This window comes from Sinohyriopsis cumingii, chromosome 1 (assembly GCF_028554795.1).
Source record: "Sinohyriopsis cumingii isolate HCF-2022 chromosome 1, ASM2855479v2, whole genome shotgun sequence".
Taxonomy (NCBI): domain Eukaryota; kingdom Metazoa; phylum Mollusca; class Bivalvia; order Unionida; family Unionidae; genus Sinohyriopsis; species Sinohyriopsis cumingii.
In genome coordinates this window covers 37,685,923-37,700,274 of record NC_142961.1, presented here as the reverse complement: position 1 = coordinate 37,700,274, position 14,352 = coordinate 37,685,923, and the positions used below count along the sequence as shown (strand labels likewise).

General features: G+C 37.8%; 1 pseudogene across 1 annotated transcript in view; it reads left to right on the top strand.

The window, feature by feature from the left end:
* The first annotated feature begins 554 nt into the window (after positions 1-554).
* LOC149806725 (actin-1-like) overlaps positions 555-14,352 on the top strand; it is a 31,498-nt pseudogene continuing 17,700 nt past the window's right edge. Inside the window, exon 1 of the transcript XR_016420824.1 lies at positions 555-764. The product of XR_016420824.1 is annotated as an actin-1-like (transcript). The remainder of the gene's footprint in view (positions 765-14,352) is intronic.

Sequence of the window (14,352 nt, the reverse complement as noted above, 5' to 3'; positions counted from 1 at the left end):
GACATTTATATATGGTACCGTAAAGTCATTGCTACGATAGTCTTACAACAAATAAATATGAATATATAACTGAATAAACAGGTGATTTACTTAGTGTATACAAGACGGATTTCAATATATACCGCAGTGGACAGCTGATTTCAATGCAGCCGAATAATATGATAATATTATGTAAAAAGTCTCTAACTTCCCTGGTTGGTTCCCTAACGTAAACAACCGGTACACACATGGAAATAACCGGTAATATCATGCGAAATTCCCAATTAGCACACTGAACTTAATGAATAAATTCGATTGAAATATAACATGCCCAGTGTTTATCATGTGACATTGATGTATATACAGACACATTTAATAAGTGGCGTTATCTATGAGTTATTCCGTTCAATGGCGATGGCAGGAGATTCCACATTACTGTTCAAAGAAAAATCACTCGACCTACATACGTTGTGTCATTTCCTTATATGGAAATGGAATGCCTAATATGGAATCAAGATTTTATGACTCTGAAACGGACGGTCACTATCTAGTCATACATCAAGCGGGTATAAAAGACGACCGATTATCATGATCTCGGCCACTTCAAACTCGGGCGCCTTACATATTCTTACGTTCCGAACTCAAATCTAAACTCCGCAATGGGTGATGAAGAATTAGTCGCTTTAGTTGTGGACAATGGGTCCAGCATGTGCAAGACCGGTTTGGCTAGTGATGATGCACCAAGAGCCGTATTTCCTTCCATTGTGGGAAGACCCAGACATCAGGCAAGATTTTGTAAATGAATTTATCTCTGTAGAGTATCTTTAGATTTACATACACTTTTGCTTCTTGATCTTCCAAATAGTTTTCAACGACCTAAATTAGTTTAATGAGAAAAAGAATGAAAGGAAAGAAGGAAATACTGCAAGAAAATGTCTGTTTTTGCACACAACTTAGACGAAAATGTGACAACACGAAATAACCTTATCGGTAATATAAATATACATCTATGTATATGCATTGTCGGATTTTATAGATAAATCACACTACTTTTGTTTTGGCATCTTTGTATCTAATCAGAATCGTTGCATCTTGTTGTTCTTGATTTGGGGGGTTTATATTGCAACTTAGTATTGCTCTTTTATTTGAAAGCCATGCTAAACTTGACATTTTAAAATCCCTTTTCGAGATTAGATTAGACTGAGAGATTACTCACCCTGTCAGAAGTAGTGAAATATTAAATATAGTAAACAAATTATGATCAATAATCCTTAATGATGCAACGAAAAGAAATTGGCTTTAAATGAAACGTTTTCGACAAATGAGAACGCTGCAACTTCATTGTAGGAGGGCTTGCCAGTAGACAATAGGGCGCGTATTCCGTAAATATCTCTTCCGCATTGTTTGGGTAACGTGATCGACAGGGTCTACTTATGTACGTCTGCTATTTGTGAATGGACGGCGGTCGGTCATATTTGTATGGACTACCTAGTCTACCTTAGTTATTCTAATGAACTTCCCGGCGGCAGTGTAATTTCCAAGGGAGGTGGGGGGGGGGGGGCGAGGTTAAGGTGAATACCGTACATCACCGTTTGACTGGAAACATTTGTAAATTGTTGTGATTTTTCTAACAGTCGTTGGATTACTCGCGTATTGTTTTAATTAGTGTGACATACCATAATGGATATATACGGATCAATAAGTATTGTCAAGATATGAACTTTGGGGGGGGGGGGGTAAAGGCTGAGGGGATTTTATTAGATGGGGGTTTATAATAGACTAAATGTGGTATATTATCAAGCAATATATGTGATACATTTATACAAGAGTTCCTCCTGTCTATTCAGTTTGTTTTAGAAATATTAAACCTAGACATTGCAAACATGCCTCAGACAAGTTTTACTGAAATAAACTATTATAGAAACCAGAAAAGGACAGGGATCAGTCTGTTTGCTTCTTTCCGTCGAGAGGTTCTGTTTGGTTTGAAATGACAATAAGCTGACAATGTTAGGGGCCCCATGGGTATGGAGGGGAATTACCAGCATAATTCTATGCATGTATTTTCTAATCTTCCTTGATACATTATTGTAAATATCTGCTTGCAAGTGCTTCTTTCATAATTCTATCCATGTATATTGTATTCATCATTGATGCAAATTGTACGCCGCAGTTTACAAGTGCGACTTTCCTTCTGCATTATTGTAAATGGCTGCTTGCAAGTGCTACATTCATAGCTCTAGTTATGAATTTTCTATTCTTCATTGATGCAAGCTGTAAATGGCTGCTTGCAAATGCTTAGATCTACTTTCCTTCTGCGTCATTATATCTTGCAGTTTGCCATCTACTGAATTCTGTAGTTTGTCGTATGGGAAACGCTATGTCAGTTATTACAAGTTTTGTAAATTTTGTTTATAAATTTGTCATATTACAACTACATCATTCCAGCTGCTGTTTTCATGCAGATTTGGCCTTGCAAATAATGTAAATATTAAGTTAATCAGTATCGTCTTTGTTGTCCAACTCGTGTCGCCATCTGTTGACATAATGACATGCTAGAGATTAGCATAGCATTATGACAACAGAGGGCGCTTTAAATTTCTAAAGTTTTTCCGTTACCAGAAAAAATTAATGCTCCCCACAGAGCTTTATGGCATTCATTTTGTGTCGATAAACATTACAACTCTTTCAGTCCCCTTTTTTAAGGTGTACGTTAGCAACGAAGTTTGAATCGTTCTCTAAAACTATTTACTTTCTCGAAGATCTAATTGATTTATAGCACCTTACGAAAACAAAAATGCATACATTACAGCAGGGTGGTCCATCTTCTTCAACCCTGGTTTTGACGCACTTAAGTATTTACTTTCACCATTTAAGAAATCTACTTCTTAGTTATATCTCTCATTACTTTGGAAACATTAGTTATTTTAGCAAAGTAAATATCAGAAATGACAATGATATATTTATTCCTTTGTACTTTTCTTAACAAGCTTTCATCAGACACCCCAGGCCCCTCCCTATTGCATAATATCGCATTGTGGAATGGATTTCCTGAAAACGCAGGGCTCTAGGCAGTTGCTTCGTTCGCCTTGCCCTAGGGCCGGGCCTGAGACGACCCCTGTTAATAAGAATCGTATTGTACGTAAGCCATTCTGACGCACCTTACAGACGTCTATCTTTTCCTTTGATACTATTGTACATAAGCTCCGGTGAAAATAATATTTCAGAGCGACATCAACAGCACATAAAAAAGTTTATAGGTAAAATGACATTTAAAATATTAAGCATTCCTAAAGGTTTTCTTATTCTTATCATCATCTTCATTTTGAACATATTTTGTCACACATTCCGAAATAATCAACTAAAGGAAAATGATCATTGTATCATGATAAAATGTTTACTTGCGATAAGAAGTATTAGAGTTAGTGTACAATTATTTCCCAATGCTTAATTTGCACTGTTAATATACAGAACCTCAACTTTGAAATGTATTTTTTTTTAAACAGCGTAAAAACTGGTTTGCATCCTTTAAAACGTTTGTCTCTAAAACTGGAAATAATCAGAGACAAGACGTTATGTTACAGGAGATTTTACTTGTATTTGTTGTAATTCTTACCATTATCAAACCAATTAAAAAATAATCAGTTAAAGAGTTTAACAAATATAAATATAACAGTTTTCGGTTCTAATTATTCAGCTGATCTTTGTCACATTTAAAAAAATTAAAAATCTAAAATAATTTTTGAAATATGAATGTAGTGACGCATGATTCCGTCTTATTAAATGTGCTGCTCTTCGCAGTATAAAAGCAGTTTAGTGAATTATCCATGATCAGAGGAGAGAGAGAGAGAGAGAGAGAGAGATGGAATGCACCAAAACTGCATGTTTCATTAAGTTATTGTAATTGTATAAATGTATCCTGGGTCGATGTTTTGGAACAGTCTTAGGGTCTGTCATTCAGCAACTATCAACAAGAGAAAAGAACTCTACTGATCTTACTCGATAATTATACAGGATATAATTTTATTAATAACTGAGCAGCAGAGGAGGTGAACGGACCTTTTGCTAGAACGTCATTTTTGAAGAAAAAAATAAAGCTTCCTACGAAAACAAAAAAAATAAGGTCAATAACGCCAAACCGAAGCCGCTAACTTACCGAGAGTTTCTCTAATTGGGTTAGTGTTTTTTTTTTACTTCATCTTTGTCGTTCGTGTTTTTCTAAATTTGTATGTACGTTTGTTTACCCGTCGGGACATTTATTTGAGGTCGCTCCTCCTCTGCTCCTATAATTAGATCATTATTATATATCAATAATATGGCACCTGGTCCTGAATCTTATACAGCTAGATTAGCTAGAGAAAGATTAGAAGCAAAAATGTTTTTGTATGTTCGTGATTCTGTTAGACAGAAACTTCAAGAACGTCACGAGGCACAAGTTGAATATGCGGAAGATACAGAAAAATTGTTCAAACCTGTTGCAAAAGTTACTGAAAGAGTTGGAGAGGCAACTGAAGGTCTTCGTTTTAAAAGATATTTCAGGTGAAGCAGATGCTGCTCATCTTGCTGACGTAGACGATGATACTCAGTCTGCTGACATAGATGAAGAAGTACTTGAAGATATTGAACAAGCTCGTATTAAAGATGATACGCCAGGACAAGGAAAAGTTCATGCAATTGATAAATGTAACGATGATAGTATTTTCCACATAAGAAATATTAAAGAGGTAGATTTACCTATATAAAGAATCGTTTTTGAAGCCCGCGTACTCTGATAAATATGTAAAAGATGAAACCTGGCACGATTGGGTACATTATAAACTTTATAGGATCGATAGAAAAGATGCAAGATATAATCATTTTACTGATGGAGTAAATAGATATATATAAAAAATTACAACGACTTGAATCGCAACAAATATCAAAATTACAGGAGCAACTATCTCCAACAATAAGTAGTAAAGAAGCTGAACAAGAAGGAAAACAAATTAAAGAAGCTAAACGAGAGAGAGAAAAAGAAAAAGACCCGGGATATAAGAGAACAAGACAAACGTGGGAATTAGTTGTTTTGTTGCTCAAGGAATTTGTCCTGACAGTGTTTTTACCGATGTAGATAGATTAGAAGTTCTGATCGGAGGAAAACGCGCTGGAAATAATTCGCAGGAAATTATTAACGAAATATCTGATATTTGTCGAAGATTATTCACTGGCGGTACTATGGATCTCAGCATTTATCGTTCCTTTATTGAAGAAATTGCTGATGATTATCACAGCGACTATACAATTAATTAATCGGTAGATAAAAAAATGATTATACACAATGCTCAACGTGGACATGTAATGGTTAAGGTAGTAAATTCACGACTGCCAACTTACAAAGCAATTTACGGAGATGGACTTGGTCATACTGTTATGGGTTTTTTCAAAAGGATGGCTCCAAAACCAATACCGACTGCAAAACAATTAGGGATGAAGGCTATTGAGGCTGGTCGTGATAAAGGCATCGGCGCTATTGGTAATCTTGCTGGTAAAGCGTTCTCGACAATCAAGGATAGAATAGCACAGTTAATTAGACGAAAACCACAACAAGTAAAATTACCCATTACTGAAGTTATGCCCGCAAATGTCAGTAAAATAATAAATCAAGCCGCAAATCAAAAACTAGCGGAATTGGCTGCTAATGAAGTTGTTCCCACAAAGTTAACTAATGAAATTCTACCGACAAATACAATTTTTTTTCTCAAAAAGTGGTCTTCGTGTTAGGCGATAACAATTATAATAAAATGTTCAAACGTGTATCCTATCCGGCATTCGATATAGATGCACCAGTTTCAAAGATGAATCGATACGTGATTATCAATTTTATTCCTACGACGCAAGACAACCAAATCAGCGTGGTCGAATCGAATTACAAGTTCAAGATACAAGCAGATATTTCTTACCGGCCGAAGCATTTATTGAGGTAGAAGGAGAGCTTGTAATAGATGTTCCTCTTAATACCGCATATGGAGCTGATGTGATAGTTGGTTTTGTTAATAATGGTATTATGGCCTTATTTAATAGCGCCACTTGCATGATTGATGAAAGAAATATCTAAACAATTAAAAAAGACGTTGATGTTGCTACAATGATAATAGGTTTAGCAAGATATTCAGATGATTATACTAGATCAGCTGGACCATCAATGATGTTGTTGTTGTTGTGGGGTTTAACACCATTTTTCAGCGCACGATAGGCGGCCAGTATTATTGGTGGAGGAAGAACACGGGAAACCCCTAGAAACAACCACCGACGCACGAGAAGCTACCGGCAAGCTTTCTCACATACCCACACTGGCTGAATCCGAGAATCGAACCGGCGCAGACAGATGTGAGATGGCAGTGATCCGTAACGGAGAGCGCTTTAGACCACTCGGCCACTCGGGGCCCCACCGTCAATGATGTTCGCCAAAGATAACGCCGATCATCCTGAAAGTAACCAGTATGATATAAGACGACCAAAAAATAATGCAGGCGCTGCTGATATTGATGCTGAAAACATGATTATTAACACCAGACCAAATTACAACTTAGGATTTGTCACGCATAAATTAATGTTGAAAGATGGTCGTAGATTTTCATGCGCTATTCCATTATCTCATATCTTTGGATTTTGTAGAAATGTCAGAAAAGTTATCTTTGGAGCGAAACATACAGTTGTTCTTGTAAGAAAGGGTAACGATAATGATACTATTTGGCGACCAGCCGCTGTTGCTGGTGGTAAAGTAATTTTATTTAAACTTTCATTGTAGATGCCAGTAATGACTCCATCTCTTGCTGAAGAACAAAATTACTTTCTTTATGGATTCAGGTAGTAAATCATTGTTATCATGGTTGACAGTGGCCACAGACAGCATTCAGAGTAATATTGCTGGGTTATTTACATGGCACATCGCTTCACAACAAGAAGTTTCTGCGCCAAGATATATATTTATCGCTTTACAAAATGCAGAACGATTAAATAATCAAGAAAGTAGTCATATGATATTTGAAAATTTTAATACTAGTGAGGTTTCTTTACAGATAAATGGACATCAGTAAACATCTAAAGATATATCTTTGAATTTTGAAAATAACTACATAGCACGTGCATATCATCGTTTAATGACATTTATGGGACGTGATCAAAATATAGATACCGGTCTACAAATATCACAGTTAGATTTTAGAAACCTGTATCCCATCTATTACTTTTCATTGGAACATCTTGTTTTATCTAAACAAACTATCGTTGATATTCACTTTCGAGCTAGTGTAAACCCAGCTGGTGGTGTTAATTGCAGATCAATTGCAGTTATTCTTTCAGATAAATCAATGTTACACGAAGGTGCTGGTGGAAGAATGAGGGTTATTAACGCTCCAGTAGAAAACATGTAATTAAATCACTTATCATATTATAAAAGTGTTGTATAGTCACGTTGGAGTTACTCTGACTTCCGGTCAGGTGAAAAAAAATTACAATCAAAACTCGCGAATAAATGCAGAACAAAAATATCACTAAAAAAAAGATCAAATTTCTAATGGCGGTCCAAACAAATTATCATTAACCAAAACTCAACTTAAACATTTTAATAAAGCCTTAGAGTCAAGGACATGAGTTCAACTTCATCTTTCTCCGAGCGCTATTAAAGATATGGTTAAAGTTGGTGTCATATTTCCACTTCCTGCAGCTATACCAGCGTTGATAGCCTCACCCGCCCCAGCCGTAGCGAAAGCAGCCCCGTTAGGTGCTGTTGGTACTCGGAAAGCCAGCCATGGATGTCATGTACTCCCCAAAACGCCAGCCCGTACTTATTCCAAATCATGTCCAGTTTTACTAATGGACAAAATATACCAATAATGTGTTAGCCACCTCTGCAATTAATCAAATCATAAGAGTTATAAATTTTGAATAGATTTTCCGAACAAGTTTGAATTTAGTGTACATAGTGTACATACTTATTGAAATTAAAAACCAATCGGTCAAGTCTAAACGACTTATAGCAGTTGAATAACGCATGGTAAAAGAGTAAGTGTGAGAATTTAAACGGCGGTACCAAAACAGATCAATTCAGATGTAAGATTAGTTGATCTAGGAGGGATACCAAACCAAAATGGATCCCTATTAGATATTTACAGGCAATTTTGGTAGCCCTAAGAAGCCTTTTTGTTTTTAGGCAAACGTTCCCCGTCTGTCCTCTGCTTCCCTGCATAGCTGGGCTGTTTTGCTTTCTTCGTTAGTTTCCCCAGGAAAGGCATAACCATGAAGTTTAGCGATGTATTTAGCCGCCTCTGTCAGCTGGCGCAAGGAGAACTCTGAGTAAGCTTCATAATAGAATTGGCTCAAAATTCTGACTCCATAATGCCATTGTGCCGGTCGTGGTTTCTGTGTACCAAGAGAGCGCCAATTAATGTATTGGATTGCATTGACGAAGTGGCCCGCTTTTTTATATCATCAATTGCCTTTCCCAGTCCCATATTCCGGTGGATAGAGCCTTCCTTTTTTCCGCTCTGTTTAGGCGGTGCAGGTTCCTCAGCTTCATCGCCGCTGGATGATGATACTTCCAGGGCCGCTGCCAGCGTGGAAGTTTCAAATTCTTCGGGGTCGTCTGCCAACATTGCCTGGATTTGGCTGAGTATGTTAGTAGAAATAGTTCGTGAAGCTTGATTTAAAATCTGAGCCAGTTGTTGTTGAGTTACTAACGGATCTTGGTCCGTATTGGTATGGACAGTCTTATTCTCAATCCCGGCCCTTTGTGTTGTAGTTGTGTGAGAGGTAGACTGTTGTAGTTTGTTCTCTTGTTGAGTCGCAACAATGGAGTCACGTGGTAACTGGGTGCGCTTTCGCTCCGTGAGTGAGTTCGCAGAGGTGTTAATTTTCATGTCAGATGTTTAAGAGACAAGGAGACGGTTAAGAGTAGATCAGGAAGGCAGTATAGATAAAAAATAAAAAAAATAAAAAAAATTATTTAAATTTTTAACGATTTTTTTTTATAAATTTTTTTTTTCGTCCTGAATTCCTTATTTATTTTGATTCCTTATCTTATTGGTTTGGAGTGAAAACTTGTTTTATGGTTGTTTGTATGTTATTATGTAGTCCTGTTTTAATTAATTCCTATTTTCCTATTTTCATTTTTTGTGGCCTTAACTGGGTTTTATTATTCGGGGTATGAACGGCTGTGTCAATTTGTGAACCTACGAGACTTAGCAGGCCGTCATATTTCCCAAACAGTGATTTTGTAAAAAAAAAAAAAAAAAAAAAAAATTATTAGGTTCGTCCTTAACTGGTTTTTATTATTCGGGCTATGAACGGCTGTGTCAGTCTGTGAACCCACGAGACCGAGCCGGCCGTCATAAACAGTGATTTGTAATATCTTTGACTGGTCTTTGATTTACTTTCTTAGATTTTTTTTTATTAGATTGGATTCGTATAAAAAACTTATGATATTTTCGAATGTTAGATTAATATTGGGGTTTGTGTTCATCAAGAATTCTGGGTATGTTGCAGGGGATCCAATATTATGCTGTTTAACTTTAAACTTAGCCCTTTCTTTTTTCAAGTGTGTGGCAGTTGTTAAAAATATGCTCTAGGTCTTCTGGGACCCTGCAGTGGTAGCAGTTAGGGTTATGTGGTTGTGGTCCTATGTACTGTCTGAAGCTGTTAGCCAACTTGGTTTTGCCCGTGAGTATTCTATTTATGAATTTTTGTTCATTGCCTTTTGTTTTGGGTGGTTTCCTATTTCTACAGACTTCTTTAATGGTGGTTTTTAGTTTCCTGCCTTGAGTGCTTGTGTTCCATAATTCCTGCCATTTATTGTCAATGAGGGTTTTAAATATGCTACTGAGTTCGCATATGCTATAATCTAGGTTGATGTGAGTGGTTTCGTTTAGTTTTTGTTTAGCTGTTATATCTGTCTTATCGTTACCTGTTATGTTAATATGGGATGGTATCCACATAAATTCTACTTCTAAGTTATTATTGTTCAGTTTTTTTAACAATAAATTGGTTTGCCTAAGATAGTTTTCTCTTGATTTGGTGTTGTTATTAAGTATTGAGTTTATGACGCTTAGCGGGTGACTTATTATTACCGCTTGGGGTATTTTGCTCTCTTTGATCCATTTGAGTGCTTCAAGTATGGCCCAGAATTCAGCTGTGTATATGGAGCAGATGTTAGGTAGTCTTCGTCCTACTTTAATGTTAAGTTCGGGGATTACGTAAGCTGCTGCTGTTCTGGGTGGTTCTGTTATTTTGGATCCATCAGTGTAAATCTTAATGTAGTTGCAATATTTTGAGTTGATTTCTTCTGTACAGATTGTGTTTAGTTTGAGTTCCTGTTCGTTTTTATTGCCATATTTCGTAATGAGGGTGTTAACTGAGGGGTTGATATTTATCCATGGTTCTTTGTCATAGTGATTTGCAATTTCTGCTTGGAGGTTGTCTATAGGAAGTTGTTCAACTAATTGATGGACTAATTTCCCTGCTGGTAGGTTTTGTGTTAATTTAGTTCATAAAGGTATGTTGCATTTATTTATAGCTAGCCGGGTGGGGTGTGTGTCGGGGTGTGTTGTTAGCCTGGCTGCATATCTGAGGGTGAGTTCTTGTCTTCTAAGGTCTTTATTGCACCTTTTGACTAGTTCGTTTATGTGGTATCCCCAGTTTAGCTTGGAGTCATAATGCATTCCTAAAAATCGTGCTACTTTTACGAATTTAATTTCTTGATTTTGGATGGTGAGTTTTGGAAACTGATTTTGTAATTTACGTTTGGTGGTGAATAATACTGCTATGGTTTTTTCATGAGATAATTTAAAACCCCATTTATCAGCCCAATTCCCTATTTTGTTTAAACTTGTTTGAATATCGCTGATTACTTTGTGGTTGGAGGGGTTTCCTGCTCTCCATAATCCACTATCAGCAGCAAATTGTGAGAGTTCAATTAGTTTTTATGTTAAGTTGGTGTCCAAGTCATTAACCATGATGTTGAAAAGGGTTGGGCTGAGTATGCTCCCTTGTGGTGTGCCGTTTTCAAGTGTGTGTGGTTCAGAGTAGGTGTCGCCGACTCTGGTTGATATTTTACGGTCAGCGAGGAAGTTTTCAATGAATTTAAACATTCGACCTGTGATGGCGTAGTGGTTGAATTTGGCTAATAAGCCTTTGGTCCATACAAGGTCGAATGCCCTTTCGAGGTCAATAAATACTGCAATTAAATTCCTATCAGCTTTGCGTTTGGAGTTGAACGCTAATTTGATTGCGGTTTCCAATCGTATTAGTTGATCCGTGGTGGATCTTTTGTTTCTAAATCCGCATTGATTATCGGAGATTAAATTATTGCTCTCTAGGTGGTGTTTGAGTCGGTTGGTGACTATGGTTTCCATGATCTTACAAATGTTGTTTGTTAGGGAAATGGGTCTGTAGGAGCTAATATCTTTAGTGTCTTTTCCTTGTTTGGGTATTGGAATTAGTATTGCGTGCTTCCATTTATCGGGTAGTTTGCCTGAGGTCCATATTTGGTTTAGTAATTTAATAATTGTTTGTTTAATGTTTTTGGGATATTTTTGTATATTGTGTATCCTATTTGATCTTCCCCTGGGCTAGTTTCGTTTTTTGGTTTTCAATGCTAGGTCCCATTCGTAAGTTGTAATGTCTTTATTTAGGTTCGAGACTTTGGGACCGAGGTCTTTAAAGAGATTACTATGGGTTCTTTCTACTTTGTCCCTATGAAATTGATATTCTGGGGTGTGGTTGGTGTTGCTACTCATATCTGAGAAATGCTGAGCTAGTCGGTCAGCATTTTCTTTATTAGTAATGGCTCCAGCTATTTTTGGGGTGGTGTTAGTTGCCTTCCCTCTAATTGATCTAATCTTATCTCAGACTTGTTTGGTACTAGTTGTGATATTGATATTCGTGCAGTAATTATGCCAAGTTGATTCCTTTGCCTGTTTAATTATGTTTTTAAGGTTTTTCTCCTTTTGTTTATACATAGTGAAATCAATAGAGTTTATAGTGCGTTTGAATTTATTGAGGGCTTTTTTCTTATCAGTGATGGCTTGTTTGCATTCATCATTCCACCATGGGACTGTTTGTTTATTTGGGTTACCACTAGTTTTGGGTATGTTGGTGGTGGCTGCCTTTAGTATGGTATCAATCAGGTATTCGAACGACTAACGCAGGAATGTTGAAGGTTTTCACTTCCACGCGTCGTATCGGATACTTGGCGGTCGTTCTGCTCAACGTGTGACTAATGCCGTTTCCCACTTTAGGTAACACTTCCACATGTCATTCGTAGAGTCTGGCTTCTTTAATGATGGTTTTGTAATTGTCACTATCAGCCACTAAATGGAAAGCGGCACTCCTACGATTCAGTCTCAAGCGGACGTTCACCCCGTTTAGCAAATACTTCTCTTGTAACCACATGTCCAAATGCAAGCGATCCATCAGTTCTAAACTCTGTCTATTTTTAATTTTGTCTCTTCATTCTACAAATCCCTCAATGTGTGCTTTGGTTGTATCAATTTCGGTTATGTCAAACTGGCCTGCATCGTCAGCTTCCCATACCACACAGGCATTGAGATGAGTGTTCTTGGCGTCTATTCCGTACGTCAAGAGATTTTCCGGGTAGGCACGATAAGGGTAAGTATCCATGCTGCTACTGACTAGTTTGTTATTCAAGTACAAGTCCACTCCGCTAAATAAGGAATGCACGAAATCGTTGACGGGAGCTACTGCTTCAGTGTCTATATCACCTCCAGTCTTATCTACAACTTTGACTTTCAGGTACAAGTAACTGCTATTCAGATCGATGTAATCTTCGGGTTGTCTTTGATTTCAAACTCGATGGGAGCTGAATCCGTCAAAGAGGAGACGGGATGAAATTCCACCCACTGGGATTCTTGCATGATTATAATGGTGGGTGGCATGGCAAACAGATCCAGTTCCGACTTGGAACAAGCGCAAGACTCTCGTTGCATCATTTTTTTCTCTATCTCAGTAATAGAAAACGACTAAGTCTCGTTCGGTTTTTCTTTTCTTTGCCTTTCTAGCTTTAGACGTGTGAAGTCTGGTCAAAGGGTGTTTTCTTCGTCGTCTTTTTCAGCCTTGTCCTTGCTGTGGCGCCAGGGTAGTAGGAATGCCTGACTCGGTAGCGTGCAGAGAATTTATAGGTGTTTCTCGTCGACCCAAAAGGTCTTTGCCCGTCTGCAACAAGACAATTTTGCCTGCCCTCAAGAAGGTTTCTTTGGGATTTTGTTTGTCGATGATGACATTTTGCAGAAATTCTTTACCGTGTGTCAATGCCGCATGTTTCAAGGCGTGCAATCCTCGTGTCACCATCGGTTTCAACACCGGGACCACCGAACGAAAGGCCGATTTTAACATATCTCCTAAACCGTTCCTCGCAACCCCTCGGTACACTGGATACATGACTAGCGAGTCGTTAGAGAGCCGTTTTCGAAAATAGAATTTCACCGTGACTTTCCCTTTAGTGAATGGAATATTTTTTCCAGATCTCCTTTTATAGCAATGTTGACCGTGTCCAAATAAGACTTGCTGACAGGTAAATAATGAGGATGTACAAATTCGCGGTGAACGTGATAAGTGTTTCCACCTTCCTCGTCAGCGACCGTGGCAGAATCCACTTTGAAAGGAATGATACGCAGTAACGGTACGGAGGTGTGTCCCACTACGTTATACTCCACCACATCGGAGTACACAAACATCAAATTCAGTCCTTGGTTCAATTCTACCGGGAAACGAAAACACTTGGCAAAAGAATCGTTGTCGGAAATGACTGGTATTCGGGTTTTTGTTCTACTATCTACCTCAGCTCCATATCTCCGCTAAACATGGCAAACAATTCAGGACAAAATAAAATGGACAACACTTTACCCCCCTCAGAAAATTTCATCAGGAAGCGACGAGCTACTTTATGGTACTCCAGGGTGACACTTTTTCTGACACTCTGCAATGCTTTAAGAAACACGACATTAAACTTCGAAGCAATGCTGCTGACCAAATGTTGTCCACTAAAATAATAGGCTGGTGGAAAGAACAAGTGACAGGTGGTCGACTTTTGAGATTTTGTGCCAGGGGTTTTCTTATCATATTTGACGTGGGTATCCAAGTACTGTTGCATTTGTTCGTCATGAACTTCCACCTAAAATTTGTTTTGATTGGTAAGGACATTGAGGACTTGGGTCGGTTGAATGATTTCTACCAAAGCCAATTCCCAATGGGCTTCGTGATCTGATTGGATGGCCTGAGGTAATTTGGCCATGTAACAGCACAAAGTGTCATTGGGAAACACCTCCATGGAACTGTCACTGGGTAAGGTTAAGTAAAATTGGTTAGCGTGACTCATAATTCCAG